Source organism: Meleagris gallopavo, chromosome 4, assembly GCF_000146605.3.
Source record: "Meleagris gallopavo isolate NT-WF06-2002-E0010 breed Aviagen turkey brand Nicholas breeding stock chromosome 4, Turkey_5.1, whole genome shotgun sequence".
Taxonomy (NCBI): Eukaryota; Metazoa; Chordata; class Aves; order Galliformes; family Phasianidae; genus Meleagris; species Meleagris gallopavo.
This window is the reverse complement of record NC_015014.2, coordinates 18,688,845-18,701,605: the sequence shown is the minus strand read 5'-3', so window position 1 is coordinate 18,701,605 and position 12,761 is coordinate 18,688,845.

Genomic DNA, 12,761 nt, shown 5'->3' with positions numbered 1-12,761 from the left:
GCAAATATTGTCCAAGAATATTTGACAATCTGTTTGCCAGCTGAAGTGTGCAGGACTCCGATAACAATATAACAGAAAATCACACATCCATTTTTGTCAAGTTGAGGCAAATCCAAGCTGTATTGTTTGGCTAAATGAAAAACAAAACCATGAAGAATTGACCTGGGACAGCACGAGATTGCAGTAGATGAATGCTGGAAAGCGGGAGCAAAGGGTGTAAAATGAGAATGAAGTGCAAGGACCCACTCAGCTTAACAATTCCTTCCTCCTGCAATTAATATCAAGTTGATCCTTTTGAGGTTGCTTATTTTCCTTTTTTCTAAACCCTAATACTCAGCCTGGCTGGATGAAAGCAGTGTGAGCTAGCCAGTATCACTGAACTTTTTTTTTTTGGCAACGATTTCCTTGCAGGGATCCTCCAAGTGTTAGATTGCCTTCATCAGCCAAAAGAAACATGGGATCAGCAAGGCTCAGCCCTCACAGATGATAGGATTCCTGCTGAAAGTTTAGTCTGAAGTTCAGAAATTCCCCAGTCTCCCTCTTACCCAGATTTCTCTTTCTGCATGTTGAATAAAATTTCATTCATGAAGAACCTGAATTACAGCTCTCTGGGCACACTGTTGGCTCACTTCCACTACAAGAGATCTTAAATCACTTTTTTTTTTAGATCTTTTCCTCATCCCAGGTCAGTTCCAAAACTTACCACTGCATGTCTCACCTGCCACTGCCTCCAAACCACTTCTCCATCTGCCTCTAGAGTAAAGAGTTGTGCCTTCCAATTTTATTTCTCCATTGCTTTCCAACTGCTTTTCTGTCTGAGAAGAGCCCCTACTGACAGACGTCCTGACCTGGTCCAGTCCTCAATTCCCCATTTCCTTAACTTCGAGACCAAAGGTGCTGCTAATGCCAACAAGTTTGGCTTTGATGCCAAATCTTCATGTCTGATCTCTCAAAAAAGTTCAGAAAACACAGTTTATGGTTCTGTGTCCAGGTGGAGGCTGGCAATGAGCAGTGTCCCACAGAGTTCTGCCTTGGGACCGGCGCTTTTTAACATCTTTATCAGTGATATCAATGACGAAATTGAGTGCATCCTCAGCAAGTTTGCTGATGACACCAAGTCACAGTTGACACAATGGAAGGAAGGGATGCCATTCAGAGGGACCTCAACAGACTTGAAAGGTGGGCCCTTTCAATCTAATGACATTCAACACAGCAAAGTGCCTGTGGCGGGGGGGTTGGAGATTCATGATCCTTGAGGCCCCTTCTAACCCAGGCCATTCTGTGACTCTGTGACTCTGCAAATTTATAGCCCAGAACAGGGCAGTGCCTTCAGTTCTCATTTATGCATTATCGTAAGGATTATCTTGGGTATTCTAAAGAAACAAGATGTCACCATTTACAGTTATCTTATTATCAGATAGAAGAAAAACAAGACCTGAGAAGAGTAGGAGATGACTCCTCAGTGACCCCACAGCGACTGTGTCCAGAGGACATGACAGTGATGGAGTACTGTTTTTCCCCATCATGGCAGGAGCTCACTGCCACTTGCCCACCAACTCAGCCCAGCACTGCAGCCCTAGAAACTGTGGCATCCATCATCTTCTGCTCAGTAAAGCCCTGGCTTTACTTTGGTAGTATTTGTGTCCTAATTGCTAGCCAGATCTCCTCCTTGCCTCTTTGCATACCCCTAGGGAATGCTGAAGCTCAGCTGCTCCGATAGAGCCACAGAGTTTAAAAAATTGCTTTGCTTTTCCCTAAGTGCTCCTGCACAGAACAGAAATGCACAGGGCCCTCCTACCCAGGGCTTCAGATCCCCAGTGCATGCCTCAAATTCTCCTGACAAACCTTTTCATATTACAGGTAGGAGGCTAATGGACCAAAGGAAGCACACCCGAGAACTGAGGGCAAATTAAACTTCCCAGGCATTTGCTAACATTTATCAACATCTTTCCTTCAGCAAAACCCAGCACAGCAGGATACTGGAAAGGGAAAGAAAAAGCGTTCTTTCTGGCTGATGTTCTATGTCCCAGTGGTAATAGTTGCTGAATTACCACTTTCTCCACCTTTGGTGAGCCATAACCAGCAGGGTAGAGCTAAAGTCTGATTCCAAGGTGGAAACACCATTAATTCCCCCACCCCTGGAACTAGATGAACAGCGAGACGAACTATCGATGTTTGCTTGCATGTTCATATATTTCTATATACTCTGACCACAAAACAATTAGAGTTAACTGCGCCTGATGAAATGGCACATAAAAAAGGATGCGGCAGAAGATTTGCACTCACAACACCTGTCTAATTGGTATCCTTCAAAAGTGTTTTTTGTTTGATTGGTTGGTTTCTTGTTTGTTTGTTTTTAAAAGAGACAAGCTAGACAACAAATGATACCCATAAGAACTTCTGTGATTTGAGCTTCCTCAGGGTAGGCGTGCTCTATCGGAACTGTAGACAAAAGCCAATTTTGGCCAACATACCTGAGCCTATTGACAAAAAGTAAATGAAAAGTAAATTATAAGATACTTGATCCTCTAACAACTAAGTGTGAAGCCAAAGGTATCTTTCAAAGACCAGAATATATTTTGCAGAACCAAACTTTCCAATGTAACAGATGTGTCAGCAAAGCCTCCCACACTGTATGTCTCTGCCTGCCATACTGCCATGGGAGCACATTGAAGCCCTGTTTATACCTTCCTTCTTACAAGGCATCCCCATTTTTGCCTTTGGAATACTCCCATCACACTGTCCTTGGTGGGCAGGGTGAGGTGAAAGGCTTCCCTTAACCTTAATTTATGCTCACACTGTTGTTTCCGTATGAAAAGAAAACACAGACAATGAGTAAGACATTTAGGTCAAGGCTTTCATAAACAGTATCCTAATGGTAGTCTCTGAGCAAGTGGCCTGATTTTAAAAGTACTAAGAGAACAGTATCTCACACTGACTTCAGAAAGTATTGCTCTGTGCCCAGCTTTTTCATGTATCAGGTTGTTTAGAGCTCTCAGTCTTACTTGCCCTTTGAATTTCGTCTACGCATATCACAGGTTCAGTACTGGATCTTGTGTTCAAACTGACGAACTTGCACACATGAGGCTAGAGCTAAGAAAGCCCTAAAAAAGAAAAAAGGCAGGCATTTCACTCAGCCAAACAAGGAAACTGTGGCTACACCTTGAATGCTTTAATTATCCCTGAAATTCCTGTAAATTACTGGGAGGAAACCACAACTTCGGTTTCCTCCCAGTAATTTACGTGCTCTCCCAAATCTGAATCTAGAGGTATCCCTCTCCCTCAGTGAAGAAGGAAACCCAGTGAGTAGTCCACTCCAGCTCAAGGTGGTTGAATACCTTCTATGGTTTGCTACCACTGCACGTCATATCTTTGCTTTCATAAGGCCAAAGTTCATTATGGGCAGATAAGATTAGTTCTGGTAGCTAGAGCAGTGTCTCAGGCTGAAAAGCTCAGATCCACTTTGCAGAGCCTGAAGAGAGGCTGTTTCTCTCCACTTGCTGGCAAAGAGCCCTTTGACAGCCTACATGTACCTTCTGCCTCCCACATCACTGGTAGAGCACCACATCAATTGCCTTTGGCAGCTGAAAAAAATCTCTTTTCTTACCAGCTTTTTAAGAAGTTTCACTGCTGGAAATAGCATTTCTATCCATGTATTCTGGAATTACGTTGCACAATGTACTCTACAGATCTTCAGAAAGTACAATGAAAAATGGAGCACGTTGCATCAGAAGTGAAAGAGATCGATAGCTTTGAAAAGCATTTAGATTTTTTAAAAACAAAAACTGAAATTATTAATAATAATGAGACATAGCTTAAATAAAAACTATGGTATGCTAACTCTGTTAAGATGGTAGTGCAGACAACATACAGTCCCCAGTTCAGCCTAGGCTGAAGGTTATTTAAGTCTACACTTCAGAGTTATAGCACAAGCTGAACTCCTTTCCTCCCATTCACTCCCACTCTCTCTGAAAGATGAAAACAAAAGGCAGATGAGCACCAAAGGACAGGACAGAATTAACCCGGAATCCAGAATCCCATCCAAGCAGCATCCACCTGGCAACTGAGATCTGCTGAGCCCAGGGCAGATTATAGAGAAGAAGAGCATACAAAATGCATTTTGCTAAAGACTAGAGAACAAATGAAATCATATATAAGGGATCAAATGCTTCAACAGCACAAGGCAGGCACCGTTCTATCTGCTCTGCCCATCAGCCCAGTCCCAACAACAGGTGAATCAGACTTAATCTTTCTCACAAACTCCACCAAACGCTGTTTCAATTGAAAAAGGCTTAAGGCGAGATTTACTTTTTCCTCACAAACTCCTGCCACGAGCACTGTCAAGATACTTGCATGCATTAAAAGATGACAGACACGAAATCACAGAGTGTGTTATATTTAAACACAACCAGCCATTTCTTAGAAAAAGACCTGCACTGTTCCAAATTTTAATTCAGCTCCCGTTTATCTAAACCAAGTCTCCTTATTCTCTGCAGCCTCCCCGTGCTTCTGGGCTGCAGTCAGTTAGGCTGCCACATCACACTACATACCCACAGAGAAAGTGCCTTGTCATTACTCCGGATATACTTATTAAAAACAAACAGATGAAGGCTTCTCCAGCCTTGTTTGCTGCTTGTGTTTGTCCTCTCCTTGCACCAGGAGCACACACTGGTATCAAAGAGCAAGGCAGTGCTGAAGTTACAGTGTCATAGGCAGAGCTTGAGAAAAAAGGAACATGTAACAGAAATAAATTAGTCTCTTACTGAACAAGGACTTTGTTTCTGAATAAATATGTCCTCCTCAAGAGGATGGAAAATCTACGATGAAAACTTAAGATTTATAAAACATAGCTAATTTGCTAAATTGCCTCAGAACAGAACGTTGGCTTTTTTTTTGTTTTTTTTTTTGTTTTTTTAATTTTTATTTTATTTTAAAGATTTCCAGGGAGATACCACTGCTCCTTATACAGAGCACTCTAAAAGCCAATAAAACAGTATCTGCTGCTTTGACACTTCACAGAGACACTCAAATGCTCAGTGCTCTGTTGACCTGTGCTGGTGCTCCAGGTGCTGGAGGTGACGATCCAACATTCTGGCTGCTTGATTAGAAGCGATCTCTGTCCAACCATCGCTAGTTCCAGGTTTTCAATTTTCCTTTCAGCTGCCAACAAATTTTCAAACACATTATATGCCGCAGATCTTGTGGTTTGGATTGCCTCCAGCACTCCACTAACATCTGCCAAATTCCTGTTAAATCCAACACTAGTTGATGAGCACTTTCCGATGGTGTGAAACCTAATGCAAGAAACTAGTGGAAGCTTGGGAGCAATTAAATTTTAATCAGAGATAAGTTTAGTTTTCAGCATTGTGAGTTATCTCTAGTGTCTAAATACCTAATATATATAATAATCCTCTTCTCCCCTTGTAATCAGCAGTGTCGAGCCACAAAAAGAGAGAAAAGTAACAGCTTAAGACGTTCCACTCCCAAGAAAGTCACCCACCATATTAATAACTGACACAGCCTTCCTCTCTCTGACATGCCATCTGCAGCCCAAACACTCAGCTGTGTTTTCCAGGCAGATTCGAGCATCTGCCTCTCTCCTTGCTCTTCTGCCTGAGATTGCCCCTTGTCCCCCCGCCTGCTCTGCTGGCAGAGCTACTCATCTTGCTGCTCTCCAGTGCATATTAGGCAAAGGAAGCAAGACTAACACTTCTTTTTGAAATAACACAGTTTCATAGAATGACACAACGGCTTGGGTTGGAAGGCACCTTAAGGCCCACCCAGCCCCAACCTGCTGACATGGGTTTGTTGGCCCCCACCAGCTTAAGCTGCCCAGGATACCCATCCTGCTGGCATTGAGCACCTCCAGGGACAGCCTGTCTGGGCAGCAGTGCCAGGGCCTCACAGCCCTCTGAATAAAGAATTTATTCCTCCTTTCTTCCAGCACGCAGCAGGTCTCTGGGCATGAGTTTGCTTTTACTTAAGGTCCTGGCTTTTTTCTCTAGCTGTGCTTGGTGTGGAAGGACATCCCAGACCTCCTCCAAATTCCTTCTTCCCATGGGCTACAAATTTATGTTTGCCCCCTCTATATCTCTTGCCAATCCTCTGCCAAACCCCCTTCTTTACAGACATACATAACAAGAGTGATAGCTTATAAATAATAAAATAAATCAAACTTTTCTACCTCTCAGTGAGTGACAGATGGAAGTCACAATCCCTTTACTACACTACCATGGCAGGCTCAAAGCTTTCCCACTGCACTTCCATGTTCAAAAATCTCCTGTTGTCAACCTAGAGACTATTTTTACGTGTGCTCCAGCAAGGCTAATGCAGCAAGTGGAGCTCAGCAACTCCCAGGCTGTTTTTAATGGAAAATGTACCCCTACATAAAATAGTTAGCGGCTGAGGGCTGTGAACCATTTGGAGAGGAAGTGGAAAGATGCCTGCAAAAGCCGCTCTTTGGAATGAAATCTTTGTTAGAAGGAGGCCCCACAATCAGAGCCGAGCTTTGGGGAAGCTCAGAACACAGCAGTGTTCTCTTGCCTCAGCAGAGTACATAGGAAGTGAAAAGAGATAACAGAAACTGGATATTTTTTTACTTCTTTGCAAGGGAAAATATCCTAAACACCCACAGCATGTGCAGCTTGGGGAAGTTAGACTAACAGCTGCCTGGATCGCAGCACTAATTCATCCATTTTGCTTTCTGTTAATGAATACAGACAATGGAAAATCAGTAGATGCAGAAAACCCATGATCTTTATGGATTTACAGGCTGATTTCCTGTACCTCATCTAGTCATTTTATGCCTGTGCAAAGTGACAGCACAGTTGGTGTAAAATACTACCAAATCATCACAGAGATATTTTTACCTTCCGTTTCCACTGGTGCTACAGTGGTCAAAAGCAAAGAAAATGTCTTCTAACATGAAGAAGGAGTATTCAGCAAAGCTAGAAGTGAAATGATTTTTGTTATCCCCACTACCACCTCCTGTTCAGATAATGTTCAAGGACATGTAAGATTCTGTCTCCAGTAAACCATGTTTCCCACATTTTTGCCACAGAGAGTGGTTTGCGACCACCAGGATCTCTTCAAGAAAGGCATGAAGAGCATCAGTCCCAGCTGCAGATCTATGCTAGAACAGCCTATTTCTCTCACATTTTTCGCCTGGTAAGAATCGTACTCCACTATACATTTCTCTTGGTATATTACAGCTTTCAGCTCAAATCCAGCTGGATTAGTGACAGACAGTGCTGGGCTCAAGGGGAGATGGAATGTGGAGTGAACAAACTCTACTGTGACTTGTACAGCCTCTCCTGGATCATAGCTGTAAGTTTTTTGTGCTTATTTTTTTCCCAAAACACAGGGTAGGGTGAGAGAAACGTTTTCATAAGATGCGTGTACAGCTATGAGACGATCTTTTTTTAGTTAATGGCAAATTTTAAGGTCACATTCATTATGACAAGACAGCTATTCCCATGCGCAAATGCAAAATCCCTTTGATGTTGAATATATCAAGAGTTTAAAAATGCACCACTGAGCAGAGAAAAGGGGAAATTTCATTTCCAACCAAACAGCAAGGATGGTACAGCCTAGCACAAGGCAATTACAGGATGCACATTTTAATAAACCACTGCTCTTCCAAAATACAAATTGATACTCTACTTCTCGCACTTCTCTGCAGACTTTAAGCAAGAAATCACTACAGCATCAGCCTGGGTACCTCTGTCCCAAATTCAGGCTCTGGCATTTGTATCACTATCAGAGTAGTCTTGCTGTGCAGTGTTGGATCTGCTGGATCTGCCTGCTGAGATAGTAATGGCTGTTAGCCAAAACTCTGTTGCCAGCCTTTATTTGTGATAAGGCATTAATGGCAAAGAGTTACTACAAAGCTAAACCCTCGCATCAGCAAGCAGAGCCCAAACAACTCACTATTGGTCTCAATGTTATTTTTGTGCGCACACACACAGACACACACACAAAAATATGTATTAAAAAGAAAAGCAAACCCCCCTGACACAAACATATCCACTATAAACAACGGAGAAAATCCCATCACATTTTTCCAAATGAAATTAGCTATGTCTGTATTTGGTATCTAAAATGCAGTGAATACCACAATCCCCAAAAAACAGGCAGTCAGAAAATTTGAGCAATGCAATTATTTTTCCAATAGTTCTTTTGAGACTCCTGCTTTGGTTTTTCAGATAAACCTGCAGTGGCTGGGAGCCTCCAACCTGCAGTGTGTCTGCTGGACATGCTGTGCAGTATTTCTGGGCTTTGCAAGATTGTGACCCTTGTTTCTGCAGCTTTTTGCAGAATCATAGAACGGTTTGGGTTGGAAGGGACCTTTAAGATCATCCAGTTCCAACCCCCTGCTATAGGCAGCGACGCCTCCTTCTTTTCATTCAATCACATTCAAACAAAGACTTGAGCTCTCTCTCAACTCTCTGTCTGTGTACATCCACCTTAGGAAGGAGATTTTCTATCCAAGAAGTGGTTATATTCAAAAGGTACCACAACAAGGTATTTTTACAGAGACTCTTTCTTTCTTCACAATGCTATATGATGTCCTTTTCCCTTTAATTTTTTCCTTTTGTCCCTTAAAAAAAAAGTGAAATGCTATCAAGCAAAAGCAGAGCAACAACTCGTGTTAAGGCTTCCTCCCAGCCAAGAGAATAACAATTTACAGCTCTCTGCCTGCAGCAAGGGTAGAGATTACTGCCATTTAAACCCACTTCCACCTTGCAATTTCCACCATTTCCTGCTACTTTGCAGCCTGGCCTATTAAAACCAAGATACCAGAGCCAGATCTGAGTTGAAGAGAAGCCCTTCTGCTCAGGAATTACATCATATTTCAAGGCAAAACACATCTTTCTGTGGACAAAATTAAGTCCAATAAAACCAATTTCCGCTCTGACATTATTCAAACATGCCCACAATCAAATAGGGTAGAAAGCCAAATGAAAAACCCAAGCGCTAAAGTGATTTCATATATATGCAGGCTGAAAAGCTCCACAGCTTTGAGCCCTTCCTCCCAAAGAAGGATGTCCTGCACTATATTACGATCCTTGCACTGCAAAATTCTGAAGTCTTTTAGCTAGACTTATCATTTTAAATGGATCATGCACTATGCTTTCTTCTTCAACAGCTTAAATCCCACGATGTGATTATCTTTTCCTGCAATACATCCCTTTTCAGAATACCAGCTCATCAGTGCCAGGAACAATGCCTCGTAAAAGAAATACAAGGACAAAACAAGACCACGAGGGATACAGACCATGATCAATATCAGTAACTATGTTGTGGATGGCTGCAGTCACCTTGCGTGTGGTTGAAACGATGAGCAGTACCTTTGTCTTTTGAAAGCTGCTGGTCAGAAAGCTCTCAACTTTCCAGTCACAATATTAGTTTCTTCAAAAATTTACAATAGGTGCAACTATCTTTAAGTAGTGTGAGAGAGAAAATCTTCCTCTCTCCAGATACAATGAGTTCTCTGTGTTGTTTTTTTTTTTTTTTAACTTTAGCTCATCATTTCTTCACCTGTGCAGCTTTATGCCAGCTGCCCACAGAAGTCCTACTCTACTTCCTGAGGCTGCAAAAATGGCAGAAGAGATTTTCTCTACATCCGTGTTGATATGACAGTGCCTGCAGTCCTCAGCTCAAACGCTCTCATGTAGCACCAAAGCATCACAAAAATGCCTGTTAGCAACTCGCCCCAGCACCCCTGACACAGCTTCAGGAAACAAAGCACAGGAGCATATGTATCTGTGTCATTTAAATACAGGAATGCAGGTTAAAAGAAACCTCTAAGCAGCTAATTCAATGTACAACGTGCCTTCCCCTCTGCGCCAGCTGGCAAGGCAGGGAGAAGCAATAGCTGCACTACCACCCTGAGGACGCAAAGAGCAGAGCCAAGGCTGCATCCCAGCCCTGCCTGCACATTGCAGCCCTTGTTTCCAATCTTCTTCCATTTTCTTTTTTCCTCTTCTATTTCCTTTTTTCGTGTGTGTATGTCTTTTTGTTTTGTTTCTGTTTTTGTAAGCAAATAACTCTGAGATAACCAGAGAACAAAAGGAAGAACAAAGATTGCAGGTAGCTAGATCATTATGTATCCCAGCTGGGACAAGAGCATAAGCCTCCAGAACTTACTTGCCAAGTTATTTTTCAGTTATGCCAAGAGAACTGTGCCCTCTGAAGCTTTCTGGCATCAGAACTGTTGTGAGGTAAAGCAATGAGGTTTCCAGTGCTGCAGGAGTGCTGTCAGGCTGTAGGAGCCACCAACCACCCAGGCATCTAGTTAATTCAAGTGCAATTACAGTCAATAAAAGCTGCTTGTTACTTACATCTCTTCAGTACAGGACTTGGAGAGATGCTGGTTTATGTACTGGAGTTCTCCCTCAGAGTGGAGATTTGAGAGCAGAGGCAGGTGTGCTACACATCCAAGCCCCCAGTGGGACTGGCTCAGATGCAAAACTCAGGCCTGTACCCATAGCTCTGGTTCTATGCTCACAGCCCCTTAGGTTCTGCAGTTTCCAGCAAGCTGTAGATGGATGCTTGGTCTTATCCCATGTTGTTATCCTTGAACAGCTCAGAAATGCTCAAAGATATGCCTTGTCAGGACAGAAGAATGAGAATCCACATTGCTCAGCACTCACCTCTGTTCCTCCAACCCTATCATCTCAGCACCTCTTGCACAGCTGAATGCAATCTATACTAATTAGCTGTTTTATACAGCTCTTTGTTTTCTTCTGTTTTGCCTTTCCTCCCACATTTTTCTTCTTTTCCATTTCTATTGAATTTTTGCAAGACTTGCAGCCAGCAGTACAGGCTATGAATGGGGCTAAAACACTTTGTACTAATACATTTACCCCTATCCATGCCAATGTTCTCTTACAAAACACAAACATACCTCTGGGAGCATATTTTCTTGATCTAATTTGTAATTGCCTGTGCAAACAAAACAGAAAGAATATGCTAATTTCACTAGCTACTGATTGCAAAAGTCAGTGCTCCATGGGCTGCTTTTGCCATTTCTCTTGTGCCAAAACTTCCAAATAATAAATTGTCAGAAAGTGCAAAATATTTTACCCATGTGTGCAGGTCACAACCAACATTGATCAGAGAACACAAAAAAGAGAAATGTGTTCAAAACTTGTTTCTTTTTTTTTTCTTTTTCAAGCGTATTGAAGAGAACATGCAATTCTGTCATTATCTGCTCATTTAGGAAATATTAACAACTTAATTGTGCTATGTCAGCACTAACTGGCCAGCTCTATAATTGCCTTTTCCTTTTCTCCCAAACCAAAAAAGATCATAGGACATGAAATAAGTATTCACAGGGCAATAAAGTGCCACAGTGAAAAACCCCTCCATACAGCAACTAGATTTATTTGTGGAAGCATGAAATGACTAATTCCACAATGAGACCAATGAAGCAGAATAAAATCTGGTCTAGTATAACAAGCAGTGGCTTCTTGTTTATGCCCAGCCTTTCCTGTTGTTGGGATGGAGTGGTCGGGAGCAAAAATTCAACACCACTACCACAGTTCCCAGTGCCAGTTCAGGGTCTGTATGAGAATGAAGGGCTCCAACCACATTTGGTAAGCAGACAGTGTAGCAGTGATGCAGCACTAAAGAATCATAGAATGCTCTGAGTTGGAAGTAACCCACAAGGATCATCATGTCCAACTGCTGTTTCCTCACAGGACCATCGAAAAATCAACCCATATTTCAAGCTTACTGCTGTGACTGCTGCCCTGGAGAGCCTGTTCCATGTTCATCATCCTCTGGTGAAGAGCCATTCCCCAACCCCTTCAACCCTCCCCTGACACAGCTACGTGCCATTCCCTCGGGCCCTGTCACTGTCAGAGACAGCAGAGCTCAGCGCTGCCCCTCTGCTCCCTATCAGCAGCTGTAGCCACCATGAGGCTTCCCCTCAGCCTCTTCTGCTCTGGGCTGAGCAAACCCAGGGACCTCAGCTGTTCCTCATACATCTTGCCCTCCTTCATCATCTGCATAGTCCTCCTTTGGACACTCTTTAATAGTTTTTTGTCTTTCTTATATTGTGGTGCACAAGCCTAAACACAATGCTTAAGGAGAGCACAGAGCAGACTGGGACAATCCCTTCCCTTGTCTGAGTAGAATATAAACTCCTTAAGAGAAGCCATGTCAATTGCGAGAATACAAGAAAAACTGTTCAGAGTAGCAGCTGTGGAGCAAGATAAACAGCATGAGAACCAAGGACTCCTCTAGAAGAAGAAAGAACATCTCACGGCTATGATTGGATAAGCGCCTGTGTGAACGGTTGAAGAGTGTTTCACAGAATGCTCTGTAACATGTAAACGTGGATGGGGAAGTTGAAGGGGTGGATGGGAAAGCTAGAAAAAGAAAACATGTGAAGGTATATAAGTGATGTGAAAACTTGTAATAAACAATTTGGATCGTTCACATCTGAGTCTGTGCATCAGACCCTGCAGTCAATGAAACCAGAAAGCCTTCAGAAAGGTAAGGAGCTGTCTGTGTGACCGTGCAGTGGCCCTACATCTAAAAACCAAGGCTTGGAGGTTGCGCTGTGAGCAGAAAGCCCCTACTGTTAACGGAGACTCAGCTCCTGCCATTCTCCACTCTCAGGCCTTCATTTGCTCCAGTAATAAACACCTCTGCAAAAATATTTGTAGATTAAAAAAGGAATTAACCTCCAAGCAAAGGAGAAGCTTAATTAAGCATTGCTCTAACAGAAAACTGAAGGGAAGTACAGGTTA